Source organism: Micropterus salmoides, unplaced genomic scaffold (assembly GCF_014851395.1).
Source record: "Micropterus salmoides isolate LMB-PRFRI ecotype aquatic unplaced genomic scaffold, ASM1485139v1 Ms_hic_scaffold_2, whole genome shotgun sequence".
Lineage (NCBI taxonomy): Eukaryota > Metazoa > Chordata > Actinopteri > Centrarchiformes > Centrarchidae > Micropterus > Micropterus salmoides.
This window is the reverse complement of record NW_024041150.1, coordinates 17,865,950-17,881,294: the sequence shown is the minus strand read 5'-3', so window position 1 is coordinate 17,881,294 and position 15,345 is coordinate 17,865,950. Positions and strand designations below refer to the sequence as shown.

The window sequence follows — 15,345 nt, the reverse complement described above, 5'->3', positions numbered from 1 at the left end:
AAATTGACAGACAACTTTCCAACAGCTCACTGGGGACTGAACACTTCTTCCGTGAAATGGGTCAGATTTATGAAGCTTCACTTTCCCTTTCAGAAACAGACCCATCACGTCAACAATTACAGCATCTGCCCAAACTATGTGCTGAATTGTTGCTTGATGGATTTCCCCTTGAGCTTGTAGATGGAGATGCATCCAACATACCTCTCAGATGGGTGAGTGACGTTCTCTCTCAGCTCAATGACTTGGTGTCTCCTAAGAGCAAGATACTGGTAGTCACAGTTCTGGAGTTCAGAGCACAGGAAAGTCCACTCTCCTCAACACCATGTTTGGAGTGCAGTTTGCAGTCAGCAGTGGTCGATGCACTCGAGGTGCGTTTATGTTGCTGATCAGAATCAATGAAGATGTCAAAAAAGAACTCAACTGTGACTTCATGGTGATCATTGACACTGAGGGCTTAAAGTCACCAGAGCTTGCTCAACTGGACAATAGCCATGAGCACGACAACGAGCTTGCAACACTTGTTGTGGGGCTGAGTGATATCACCATCATCAATATTGCAATGGAGAATTCAACAGAAATGAAGGACATCCTACAAATAGTTGTGCATGCTTTTCTCAGGATGAAAGAGGTGGGCAAAAAGCCCAAATGTCAGTTTGTTCACCAGAATGTGTCAGATGTTTCAGCCCATGAGAACAACTTACGAGACAGGAAACCGCTCTTGCAGCAGCTAAACGAGATGACCCAGGCAGCAGCCAAGATGGAAAAGAAAGAGGAGAGCTTCACTGATGTGATGGAGTACAGTCCTGACACTGGGAACTGGTACATTCCTGGACTCTGGAATGGAAACCCACCAATGGCACCAGTCAATGCAGGGTACAGTGAGGCCGTTTATGAGCTCAAGAAGAACATCATCCAAATTTTGGGAAGGTGTGAGTCATCTGCTAATAACATCATGGAGTTTACAGAGTGGATGGAAAGCCTGTGGAATGCAGTAAAGCATGAAAACTTCATCTTCAGCTTCAGAAACAGCCTAGTGGCTGATGCATACATGAGGCTGTGCACAGAGTTCAACAAATGGGAATGGGAATTCAAAAAAGAAATGTACACATGGGTTACAAATGCTGAAACAAGAATTTCAAATTTCGGCACAGTTGCTGTGAAATCTGAGATATCTGACATGAAAGAACTTCTCACTCTTTTGAAAAGTAAAGCTTGCACAGAGCTGACTAAATGGGAGTCAAAATTCTTGGAAATTTGAAACAGACTTTGAGCAAACAGAGGGTCATGTGTATCTAGTTGAAGGATACAGAGAGGATTTCAAGCAGTGCAAAGAGCCTTCGTCGAGAAATGGAGAGCTCTGTATATAATCACTCACAGCAGCAGCTGACATCAGACAGGGAATGACAGAACTTGACAGAATCAAGAAACCACACAAAAGAATTAGAGGGGAGAGTGCGTCAGCTGATTGAGGAATGTCGGGGGAAAAAAGTCCAGATGACAGACAAAGAACTAGATCAAGAATTTGATAAGATGTGGAAAAGTATGGTGAATGAATTTTACAGTTCTTTTCCTCAACAGAAGGCCACAAATATCTTCACAAATGTGGACCACTACCTCAGAGAAAATCTATCATGGAAGGGGAGTCATGTATGTCAGTTATTAAGTCAACAAAGGCTGCAAGATTGTGGACTGATGCCTTTCAAATATACAGTGGAAGGAAATTGGAACCATTTTAAACACAAATTCAGCAAGCTCTTCATTAAAGATCATGTAATGGCTTCACAGAACATGGCTGACAGCATCATAGATGCTTGCACACAGTTTGTGACTGAAAAAATGGAAAGGAAAAACAATTACCATGACACTTACATCCAGGAGATCCTACACATGATTGATGAGCGGCTGCAGAACAGTCAGAGTGTTAAGACCACTGAGTTTGAAGTTTCTCTGAAACAGCACATCTGTGGAGTTGCAGCCAGACAGTTTCAGAAAATGCATGAAGATTTCATACGTGCTAATGATCCTTACAGATGTCTGAATCAAAACAAAGAAAAGTTTCGTGCTGATTTCAAAGACTGTTCCATGAACGAGACCAGTGCCAGAAGAAGGCAGAAGAATTCACAAGCCGCTGCTTGAGGCCTGCAGTCGAAGACTTTGTCAACCGTTCATTGGGTCCTGATATTATTGGTGAAATGCTGACACGGTTCCAGTTCAGCACACGAATGTTCTTCCAGTATTCAGTTTTATTGGATTTGCTCTCAAAGGATGACTTTGAAAACTATAAGTGCTACATTTGCTCATATGAGGTTTATGTAAAGAAATGGACACTCAAACAAATAGAGAAACACTTTTCAAAGGGTGATAGAGTTTTTGAGTTTGAGGATCGACATGTTCTGTCAAGTATCAACAGCATAAATGATGCTATCAACAAAGCTAAAACAAAAAAGAGTGGTAACGTGAAGACATTCGTTGAAGATGTCTGTCAAGAACTTGGTGATAAACTCGTCATTTCCCAGGATGCTCTTGGTGCTTTCATGATCCGGAGCAATGCCGACCAGGAACAGTTTGCTTACTGGCTCACTGAGTGTGTGAAGGACATGGCACAGGCTCTTAGAGAGAAGTTTAAAACAGAAACCATCCAAATGAAACTGAAAATCTTCATGTGAAGCCCCAGAACGAGCTTTTCACCCAGTGATTGGATGCGGGAAACAGTGTCCATTCTGCAAAGCTCCTTGTGACGCGGGGCAAGTAAACATGGAGAGCACTTTGCTAAACTACATTGGCCACGGGGTCTGGTTCAAGTCAAATGTGATGCGACACAAAAACTTGTCATTGACATATGCTCGTCCTTGGTGAACAGTGAGGCACGTTTTCGCTGTGATGCTACAAAAGGTGAATGGCACCCTTACAAGAACTACAGAGATATTTTCCCAGACTGGATAATCCAGTCAGATGTAAGTTTAGAGGCATCAGACTACTGGAAATATGTACTGGCAAAGTTCAACAAGGAGTTTGCTGAAGCATATAATGCAAAGCCTGCTGATATTCCTGAAACTTGGAAAACAATCACACATAAACAAGCAGAAGCGAGCCTCAAAGAGTCGTTTAACATCAAGTGAGAGAACACATGCTTTGTGGTTACAGAGGTGCACGTTACTCATTGCATTCATCCTCCTCATGGATATTTAGATATCACTTGTTTTATATGTCAAAGAGAAACAGAAAAAACTGAAAATCACTGCATTTAGTCCACACCTTTTCCTGAGATCCAATTTAACGTGTTTACTAAAAAATAATCTGCTTTGTTTAAATGTTGATGAGGACATTTGAAAATACTTTTTTATATTCTAAACCAATGTAGGGGCTTTGAATTTATGACTTGTGTGACAGATGAAGTCATTATATTTCCACTGAGAATATGTACAGTTCAATTAATCAAAGCAACAAACTGACTTTTTTTGGTTTGTCACATATGATCTGAATTTTTTTTTTTTTAATATCTGATGTCATATATTTACATTACATTTTACAATCAATATTTATGTGGTATTGTCATAATAGGATAAGTGATTGCTTGGAATTCACAATCTGTTTGATATTATAAGATATAAGTATTTGATGCAAAATATTGTATAAAAAGTATTAAAAGATCATTCAATCTGAATGTCAACATGTAGGCCACACTGTGGCAGACACAGTTTAGTTCTTATCTAATAGAGTTTAATGTGTGATTTTCTTAACTCAGAATTTCAAATCTCTTTGTTTAAGTGTCTGTTGCTAAATATTGGCATATGTTTACAAAGAATCATTCATTCCATATGTGGTGTTGTCAGCCAGGGCTGGACTGGGACTGGGTCAGACAACCCTCACCAATACACCATCCTTCCATGTGTACCTACTGTAATATTCCCCCAAACCAGCTGAGTGGTATGTGTCGAGGATCAGTGTTTACGGAGTCCGTGGTGATCAGAGGTGGCCATGGAGTACATTATCTGCACCACTTTATGGTGTAATGTATTTATTTATATAAAGGGAAATACAACATTCAGGTGGTGGGTGACAATTCAGAATACACAATTATAATAGAATATAATGCAGTAATCCGTAGCTTATTATATTTTTTGATAAAGTTACTTTTTTTGGATAACACAGATGTTCCTGCTATAAATACCTGCATTGCAAGGTTTCTTATTGTGCAAATAATCCTTTCTCAAAGCATTTTCATTTATTAATTAACATTTCTTGATGAAACAGATCGCGGGGAGGGAGTGGGGGCTAGTAAGGCTGTTATTGGGCCAGCCCAGTGTCAGCAAAGAAATTTACCCGATAGTCCGCTGTCTGTGCTTTATGGGCCAGTCGTTATTTATATAAATAAATAATTAACGTTACACCGGCCCCAAAAGGTCCATTGGTCCACCAGGCATTTGCCCGGTATGCCAGATTAGCAGTCCACCCCTGTTGTCAACATGTATACATTACTTTTGTTAAATGATTTAATAAAGAAACAAAATCAGCAGACTGGCTATGAATGTCTTTAATGTTTCCTAGATCAGAATCACAGCATACAGTGTATAATAACTTCTAAAGTAAACAGAAATATCATCACCTCATTTATTTCTATAGTTTTACTATACTTTTGATAATAATCTTTTTTAAATTCCATTATTTAACATCAAGTCTTGGGTTTCTGAATTCAACAAAGAATGTAAAAACAAGACAAAAGGTGCAACTTCTCAACGGAGAATGTGAGTCAGTGTGTAAGTGTCACTGTCTCTGTGTGTGTTTGCCATTGTTGGTGTTAATCATGTGCTTCCATGCACCACCGACCTGACACAGGATCTGACCTGAGTGATATGAAGTCATCTTGTTTTGCTTGGCTGACTGTAGTTTTCAGGCATGTTGAAATAAGAATAAACTGTAATTCAGACAAAACTGTGAGAACCACAGGGCTGCAGTGAGTCACTTTGTAACATAGAGGCTCAGTGTGTGTCCACAAACATCCATTAAACACACATGCTCACAGTCTGAAACTTAACTTTCATCCATCTCTCAACTGTTGAATCTCTTCACTGCTACAGCACATTACTGTAAGGTCAACACAGCCTTCATACCCACAATGCAACACAGTGTGAGGAAGAAAAAAGTCAGACCACATGTGTGATCTCATTTCTCTAAGAGGACCTTGCCTGAGGGGTCACCTGGATATCCCCGCCCTGGGAATCGAACCCACAATCACCTGTACCAAAGTCAGTGGCATTAACCACTATCAAGATATATATATATATACAAACTTCCTGGAGAAGGACTCACCCAATTTGTTTTTGCTTCCAAACGTAACATTACAGTAACTTTTATTCAACACAGGAGAAATGGAAGAACAGAGTGTGTCGTCGCTTTTTATTTCTGGGCAGTTGATTGTAAACTGGCCACCTTTGGCAGCAGCCAAGATAAGCCTGACTGTTAAAATGACAAAGAAACACTCATGAGCTTTCTCCTTAACTGCCTATCGGAACTCTTCGTAAAAGAGGGCAGGAAACCCTAAACTGCCCCCCCCACACACACATGTAACCATGGCAACTGACCTTCCTCTTTGTTTAATTACCTCACATCAAAGGATATTCTCCTTTCACAGCCAAATGTAAATTTGTGAGGAACTCCAGAACACCAGGAGACACTGCCCTGAACTCCTTTGTGTAAACAAAGAGTACTGTCTCCTCAACTCAGTCATTACCTTGTTTAATTAAATCATCTTTAAGTTACTTAATTAGGTCTCTCCACTCCATTTGAGTAGTTATGTTACCATGTTGGTGATATTTGTTGTTGATTTGATTTTAATTTTCAGCAAGGATCCCTGACCTTTATTTCATGTTGTAACCAATGCTTTGTTCACAACACTTTCTGACACTTCCTTTAGAAATGATGATAAAGAAATGTCATCCTATACTACTTGATTAATTTTCCAGCTTGAATTTAAGGTTAAATAGCTAAATTCTCCTGAGCAGAAGATTGTTTTAGGGTGAATCAAAGCTATCCTCATGTAAACCGAGCTCCTCTAAATGGACAAAATAAGTATTACATGTCATCGTCTGAAATGCCGTTTAATTTATAAATGTCACTCTGTATTTACCTGTCCATAATCTTATGTCATTTGTGTATCTTGCTTATATTCTCTAAGAACGTGTAACAGCCAATATAAACAGAAAGCTAGTTCTGGGAACGGATTGGGCGGTACCGCCTAATACGTCATCATCTGGCAAAAGGTATCATAACTTCCAAATGATTTATGATAGAGCATGCGGTCTTTTTTACCGTATACCTGAGGATATCCCGGGATTGTGTATATAGCTTCCTCCCTTGTTTTGCAAAGGTTTTACTGTAAAAGCCAATGAAATCGATGTCGTCAGGCAGATTCCACGCGCATTGACCAATGAAAGTTTGGGGGTATGTTGCATTTTACCCAACCAGAGGAAGGTAACGTGACGTCTTCTAGGCAATCAGAGCGACTCTGGAGCCCTTTACAGAATTGAGGGCGCGGTCACTCAGAGACAGTCTTGGAGTAAACACCAGCAGCGGAGCGCATCGGAAGTCAGAGAAGGCCAAAGAAAGCCGACGGAGTAACTTTATAAACGTTATTATTATTATTGTTTTAGTGCTTTCATAATGGCAAAGAGGAAACATTTTCACAGCAGAAGCATTGAGCCAAAGTTGGGAGACGGATCACGTAGCAGCCGAAGCTGAAGTCTTTTGTTTACCGTGGAGGCGAACGCGATCAAAAATGGATTTGAGACAGGTATGTATCTTCATATAACATCTTTATCCTAAAATAATGTAATAAAGTGTAATCATTATAGCTTATTGTCAGCTGTTTTGGATGTATGTGCGTAAATGGGCTGTTTTAGTTAGAATCGACTTATGTTGTCTTCCATTGTGTGTCGGCTGTGCTCGCTCCTCTCTGAATACGTAGGGGCCGCGTCATTGTCGTCATTTTCACACTTTGGCCCCCTCTTTTCTGTCTGCAGTGAGCTGCATGTTTATACAAGAGTCAGGTTACAGGGGAGATACTGTTTTCCTACGTTGGATTTTGACACAGAAAGAAGTTTACTGATTAAATGTGTAATTGCTCTCTCCTGTGACTTTATTTCACAGCACATCATCTGCATGATCATCATCTAGAGTGACTTTGGAAACACATCCATATAGACTACAGTGGCTGCAGACCAGAAGATCGACTTGTGGACACAGTAAACCATGCACACAGGACTGCAGATGTTATCAAGTACTCTGAGCACTCTGTAAGCAAGCAGAGCCTATAACAAGACCCCCTGGCAGTGTGGGGCATGCCAGGAGCCCCACTGCATCTTCTTAGATGCCTTGCTTTGGTTAGGGGGATGCATGAGAAAAACGCCTTGGACATTTTCACAAAAGGCTGCATTATTTCATTGTTCCGGGCACATTTTATTGAAAACCTGCATATGGATATGACACAAAGGGTTGAATAAACATGTTTTGAGTTCCAAAACTGTTCACTATTGATGTATAAGGTGTGATTTTTATTAATAAATCACAAAAATAAATCTCTAGTTTATTGTTCATTTTTCACTCATACTTCCTTTATAAGCACATTACATGCATGATTATGTTAGCTTAGGGTCTTCTGAACCCATAGATACCAAACACATGGTGTTTCATCTCCATTACATATGGTTCATAAGCCCAAATGTATAAATGGAGAAAACGGACCAAACAGGGCTTAGTCCCCAGAGGGTTTTAAGTTCCTCTCATCTGATGTGATTCCTATGAAATGCTAACCTTTTAAGGTCTAACTACTGACAATTGTTTTCCTTTTGATCAAGTGCTTAAAACTAAGAACAGTATACCCGTTTGACAATTAAGGTTTGATTGTAGGAAGATTTTTGATTACAATACGCGCAAATAGATTTTTGATTAACTTTTAATATGTCTTGTTATGACCCTGGGGTCATATTTTGTTGTTTGTTTATCTCTCCTGGCACTGTCAGCTGTTCTCCTCCATTAGAGTGTGTGTGTGAGTGTATGCAGGTACTGGAGAACAGGTGGACACACTGGATTGGTCTGGTTGAGCTGATTGGAGCCTCCTGATTGGGCACCTGGATGACAGCAGCCATCTTAAGCCCTACTGACAGGAACTCTCCACCTCTCTCTGCCATTCCCAACCTGCCTGAGGACTGTGTGTTGTGTCTGTTTTTATTGTACATAGTGAACGGTTGTGACTATATTCAACTTAGATTGTAAGTAGTTTATCGTAGTCCTTCTGATTGTCTTATGACAACCTGGTTTTGTTTGGCTTTGCCATTTTTTGTTTCTATGAAGCAATTTCCTTTGTCGTAGCTATATTGTATCAGCTACTAGCAGTGAGTAGGAGTGAGAAGCCCTTTTTTTTTTTTTTGCACCGTTTTCTCCTGTTTTTGGACTTAGAAGCCTAGTTTTAGAGCTTTGTCTTTTCTTTACCTTTTGTTTTTGGGTTTAGGAAAGATTTAGGTTTTCTTAGTGTTTTGGTTGTTGTTTTGGGCACTGCTCATCTCCGATGTATAATAAAAACTGCTAAATTGTATTTGTTGTGTGCTGGCCTTGTTTGGGAATGGGAAGAGTGGGAGGCCACATATTTATGTTACATCCAGGACACCCCTAGACCTTGGGACGTAACAGTCTAAAGAAAGACGGTCTCTCAGGAAACCGGAAACAAGCCCTCCCTCAGGGGAACAAAGGACTGCCCTCTGGGAACCACGCTCCAACAGACAAAAAGCAGCGACCCACGCGGTCTCGCTCTCTTCTTGCTCTCTTGGTCTGGCTCTCTCCAATTGTGCTTCGGCACGCGCCCAGCGAGCTCCCTCTCCCGGCAATGCCCTAAGAAGTTTGACCCGGCGCAACGAAGGCCCTTTGTTCGTTTTCAAGCCACACGTGAAGCGACCTCGATTTTTCCCTTGTTTCCAGCAACTTTACTTGCTTTTTCTTTTCTTTTCTTTTGTTTGTTAACCGTATGTTTCACCATTTTAATTCAAGAACGACCAAGTTCTTTTAAAGCCTTATTCATCGAGCTAACTTACACTGATCCCAATCACGTGGGCCCGCCAGCAGTAACAAAGGACGACCAAACCTCTGACCCCGAGCCAGGATTTGAAAAGGCCCCCAATTCAAGTTTCTTCAATGAGCCGACAAAAGAAGGACCTCTGGAGCAATTCCCTGGCAGAGAAAGCGAACCGAGAACGCATGGAACGCCGCCAGTGTGAGGCCGTTTACCAGCAACCCGGCTGGGAGAAACGACAAGCAGTAAGACCAAAACCCTGCATTCTGTGATCAGTGATGTCCAATAGTTTGTTAATGCATTATCTTTAGTCTTAAAACTCATAGCTTGCGTTCATTACCCTCATTGCCTGTGTGAATCAAATTCTCCCACAATAGAACCCACATTCTCATTGTTTAGCCATTGTGTATTTCTTTGATGTATATTTAACCTTATATATTCACCTTAGTTAATAAATCTAACCCTAATCAAAGGAATTGTGTGTGTATTTTCTATCTCCAAGTCCCCCCTTCAATATGAGACTGACTGACTGATTTAAGATAATTGAGCGATTATTAACTAACTGATCACTAGTGAATAATTGTTTAATTATTAACCATACTCAAGGAGACCCTGGGCGAACGGAAACTCGGAAGGTGCCCCGCGAGAGATTTATGAATGAATATTCTCTGAATATTAAAATTCATAATTTTGCATTAATTCTCATAAGTTTATTAGATCAAAAATAGTCATGCTACAAATGAGAGGAGGAGTGAAATAGTAAAATAATTTAAGGCAATTTTTTGATACTTGTGTTGAAAGTAAACAACGGAAAATTATTGATACCATCAGAGCATTTTTTTTGTTTATGTCTCCACATGAATCATATTGATGCAACTTTAGGTCTGCTCAACGTCCATGACCCCCTGAAGTGACTCTACACCCCCCTTTGTGAGAACCACTAGACAAGCCGGTGTCTCTGGTCTCTTAATGGCAGAACTACATCAAAATCAAGTTTTTTTTGTTGCTACAGCTATAGTAGTAGTATCCTTTTTGTAGTATATTACAACTTGCTGCTGGTTTATGAAGGTATTTTTGTGTCTTTTTAATCCAAGCAAAAAAAAATGTTTTGAGAGCATATTTATCACACTGCAATAAAAAATTCATTTTGTAATTAAAAATAAACAGGAAAAAGTTTTAATTGCTAATTTGTCCTTATTGATTAAAAAGTTTTCCTTGCGAGTCAGAAAGTTTTGCAAGTTAATAAGTTTTTGTCTGGAGAGCCAGTGTCAGAGCGGCGTCTGGCCGCAGCATAGCAGGTGGTGGACCGCTGTTAGGAGAGCTTTTTGGGAGCATTTCAAGTCATGCAAAACAACTTTAATATTTGTAACCTTTTTAATGATGAGGGCATTGTGGGCGTGGTCATGCGGCCAATGCAAACCCATAATTGGTTAGTCAAACCCACTAATAGAATCTCTTATTTTGACCATTTTTGACTCGCAAAACTTCTCAACTTGCAAAACTTTCTGACTCACAAGGAAATCTTTTGACTTGAAATCAAAGATGACATATTTGTTATGGCAGACTAGGTGAACGGACTCAGGGGCAGACTCAGGGCAGGTTTAAATCCAGGAATTTAAAGTTTATTGAAACGGGGTGTGAGAGTGGAGCAGAGGGCAGACCAGGGAATGGAGACCAGCGAGTGGATTTCCAGGCAGGTAGGGAGCTGGGTGAGGCAGTGGCAGAATTTCCAGGCAGGCTGTGATCCTGAGCACAGAGAAACAAGGCAAGTAATCTCACAAGAAACAAACAACAGAATATACAACTCGAGATTTGTGGGCCACAGCGCAAATACCACTGAGGTAAGCTGACGCTGTGGCAACGAGTGAGGTGAAGAACCGGGTTGATGTACTGCAGAGTCTTGATTAGTGGAATGTGGATCAGGTGTGCAGGTGGAGGTGGAGAGCCAGGCCCAGAGTGAGAAGCCACGCCCAGACAACACAGAGACAGACAGACAGACTAACAGGAGACACAGGAAGAGAACATAAACACAAGGGGTCGGGGAGGAGGACTGCAGACTCATCACAATATTAGCAATTAAAACTTTGTGACATAAAAAAGGCCTGTTTATTTTTAATTACTTGATTTTTGTTTGCAGTGCAATTAATATGCTCTCAAAACTTTTTTTTGCTTGCATTAAAAAGACACAAAAATACCTTCATACATTTCACAGTATGTTACAACTAACTCAGACTATGGGGCGAATTGTAACCTTTTACTCCTTGTGTTTGAGACTAAACCATACATTTTCTTACTCTGTTGCTGAGATAACTCCATTTAATAGCAGACACATATAACTAGTTTGTATCACATTTTGAACACACTGGCTTAAAAGAGCTCCAATAAACAGGCAGAATGGTAAAACATGTTACAACCCAATCTCTTACTAGCCCCCACTGCCTCTCCCTCTGCCATCTGTTTCTTGTGTTGCGGTCCAAACTTATTTTTTTATTCTGATAACTTGCTACCGGGGCTGCAGCAGCTTCAACATCAGCTGCACTACCCGACATTGTGCAGCCTCCAGCACTGATTAAAGGATAGCCTTTGCCACTCCCTGACAAAGGAGGAGGCGTGTGACAGTTAAGCAGAGGGACAGAGTGACTATCAGTGACCAGGTCATTTTTCTGGGTAGCCATGAAGAACAACAACCACATTTTTTTCTTTGTGAATATGCAATAATCTTCATGATGCAGCCTGTCTCGCAGCCTGAACTAACGCTGCATTTACAGCACGCTCATGATGTTTCGCACGGGTGCGTCACTGGCTCACCGGCAGTGCGAGTGACACAATTCACACATCTCCCTACACCATGTGCAAACAAACACATGCATTCATTAAACACAGATGCTTAATATAAACATTCAAACACACAGACCTTCTCATCTAATAGAAAAGACTGATCTGAGACACTGTTCAATCGTATCTTGATTACAGGAAAACTGACTGTTTAGTTGTGATGAAATTGTTCCTACATGGTCGATTCCATTCATTGTCATTGATAATAAACAAAACTTTCTTCAACGCTATGCACAATGAATTCTGAGGGGCGGACTTAGTCTAATGTGTAACCTACCTATAGTGTGGTTTATTAAATATGGTGTGCCTCAGGGGTCGGTCTTAGGACCCATTTTGTTTTCCTTGTATCTGCTTCCCCTTGGACATATTGTCCATAAACATGGCATTTCTTTTCATATTTATGCTGATGACACACAAATATACTTGCCCGTCAGATCCACAGACCCTGGAATGCTGAGTTCACTTAACAACTGCCTTTGTGAAGTTAAAAAATGGATCTCAAATAATTTCCTCCAGCTGAACTCAGACAAAACAGAAATCCTGGTCATTGGGTCCCAGCAGATGGCAAATCAAATACTGCCATCTGCTGGTTCCCTAGTAAATCACATTAAGCCTGTGGCAAAGAACCTTGGTGTTTGGTTTGATAGTAATTTAAATTTCGAGCAGCACACCACAAAGCTTGTTCAATCATGTTTTTATCAACTTAGAAATATAGCTAAAATTCGATCTATGTTAACTTTTAAGGACACCGAGACCATTTTACACGCCTTCATCTCATCACGCCTGGATTTTTGCAACAGCCTTTTCACCTGTTTAACCCAAAAATCTATTGATCGACTCCAGACTGTCCAGAACTCAGCTGCCAGGCTTTTAACCAGAGCAAAGAAATATGACCACATTACTCCTATTTTAGCTTCACTACACTGGCTCCCAGTATGTTTTAGAATTGACTTGATTACTTTTAAAGCTCTTCGTGGCCTCTCACCTTGTTATACTTCTGAACTTTTAGTCCCATACACACCCGCACGTACCTTGAGATCCTCGGGCAGAGGTCTGTTGTCTGTTCCAGAGTCTCGACTGAAAACTAAAGGGGACAGAGCGTTTGCTGTCAGGGCCTCGTGGCTCTGGAACAGCCTGCCCGAGGAAATCAAGTCGGCTGAGTCAGTGAACTCTTTAAGTCCCTTCTTAAAACATACTTTTATAGGAGAGCTTTTCCGATCTTATTTGACTTTATTTTATCCCGTTTATTTTATTGTATTTTACTAATTTTATATTTATCTTAAACGTGTATTTTAGTCTTTTCAGTGTTTTCATGCTTTTATCTTGTATTGTTTTTGTATTATTGTCTCTTGGGTATTATTGTCTTTACACTTGTTAAAGCACTTTGTAACTTATTTTTGAAAAGTGCTCTACAAATAAAGATTATTATTATTATTATCAAACCAGACTCGTGAGGTTGTGATTGTCAGCTATGACCAAAACATGGCCTTAAGCATGGGGTTAGGTATGTATTAGGAATAAATGCAAAAAATGCACATTTGCCAACCATTTTCCTAGATTAGGAAACTTTTTCATTTAAAGGGTACTGCACCCTCAAATTCTCCTTCAACCCTTCCTTCCATGACATTTGAAAAATGCAACAGAGGAGTGAGGGAGCAGCGAAGTGTTTGACGCAGAGGGTCAACGACACTGACTGAGCACAGAGACATATAGCTGTAGTCGGAGATAACCAGCCTTGAGACCCTCTGTGTCTGTGCTGGAAAGTCATGCAGTCTGCTGGAGCTGACAGACACTAGAGGCATTTAAGGGCCCTCTGAGAGTCACTGTGTGAGTACCTGTGTTGCAGCTCGGTTAGCGACTCTACTATGAATCTGTTGCTGGTTCTCGGTCCAGTCGTCTGGTTTATTAAATCAAAATGCTGCTCAGGATTTAAATCATTATCTCCAAAGCTTCTAAACTATAAAAACTTGCTTTAGAAACCAGGGAGGTCGTGTTCTACTTTAGTTTAATTTGTAGCTCCTTTGTATACACTGAGCAAAGTTTCACTTTGTACAGTCTTTCCTCAGAAATGACATTAATCGATTAGAAAAGGAAAATTGGTGAGATAGATTAAGCAGATAATCGTCACATGGCACAAGGATAACACATACTAAGCATGTTGGGAGTTTGTTGATAGTCAACCTAAAATGAAAGATGTTCAAATATTGAAAGTTTTAGAGGACAGGTCCCTCTTCATCTGTGAAAGATATGAGGAAGTTTTATGATCAGCAGGCTGAGAAAAACAGGCACAGAAACCGGTTTAATGACAGGAGCCCAACGCTACAAACCCTAAAGTGAACGAGAAACACTGCATTTCCTGCATTCATGTTAACTGCCGGAAACTCAAGTTTCTCCCTCACACTGTTACATCAGTCATTAGCAGGTTGTCTATCAGAGCACATATTAAACCACCAGCAGATAAACTGTGGTCAACATGACTGTCCTGGTTCAATCCAATGTTTCTCAGAGTCATCAACAAAGAACACCTTTATTTTTCAAGTATGAAACAGGAGTAACCAGCCTAGAACAGAAGGACCACTTGTTCATGACCTTTAACCAAATATAAGATAATTACAATATACCCCACCACTGCATCTTTCAATATATTCAACTTAAAACTATCGTAGCATTTTCTGTAACCAACCCCCCACTCTTTTTAAAAATCTCCATAAACTGAAAACACAAAACATATTTTCTCAAATATTTGAGCACCTATCCCACGACAGTACAACATTGATTCCAATAGATAAATGGACCTTCATTCTAAATCTACAGGACACTACAATAGACTGGCAAGCACGATTTGCTCTTGTCCGTCCTGTTTCTGTGTCTTGATCCTTGTTTAATTCTGTTTCTCTGTCATGTTTGGAGTTGTTGGATCAGATGTACGACCAGGCTGGGCCAGTTAGGCCTGGTCCCCACCTTCACCAACTTAACAAAACTTCGTCAAAAAATACTCCCCACAATAGTCAAAAAACTTGCAGACAAGAACTTCTCTGGAGACGGTCAAGAGTCAGTGCAAACAGAGTTTATTCCAAAAGAGGACAAATAAACGAGTACAACATCCCAGCAGGCCGGAGGATGAAGTCCATCCTATGGTCTGCAGACAGCCTTATATACATCTCTTCTGGGCTGGTTTGCCTCCTCCTTTCCTCATGATGAACTTCTTTTCCTTTGTTTTTGTGTTGTTTGTACCAATTAACACTGTTCCCCAACTGTCATTTATTACTGAAGACTTTCTACATCTTTATACTACTGGATAAGAAGTTCATCATTTACATTTCAACTTCAGTCTCACCGTGTTTTTTAAAGGTTACGCATGCTTAATTTGACACATAATTGTATTTTTTACTTATTTTTATTTTATTTTCTTACAGCATTCTTGATGTTACGCTGGCTGCTTTCTGCTT

At 40.3% G+C, this 15,345-nt stretch overlaps 1 long non-coding RNA gene and 1 pseudogene across 1 annotated transcript; both read left to right on the top strand.

The window, feature by feature from the left end:
* Positions 1 to 33: 33 nt before the first annotated feature.
* On the top strand, positions 34 to 1,273 carry LOC119912884 (annotated as a pseudogene).
* Positions 1,274 to 6,662: 5,389 nt separating this feature from the next.
* Positions 6,663 to 7,574, top strand: LOC119912883. Its single transcript, XR_005446290.1, has 2 exons — positions 6,663 to 6,790; positions 7,147 to 7,574. It is a non-coding gene; the product is annotated as an uncharacterized LOC119912883 (long non-coding RNA).
* The last annotated feature ends 7,771 nt before the right edge of the window (positions 7,575 to 15,345 follow it).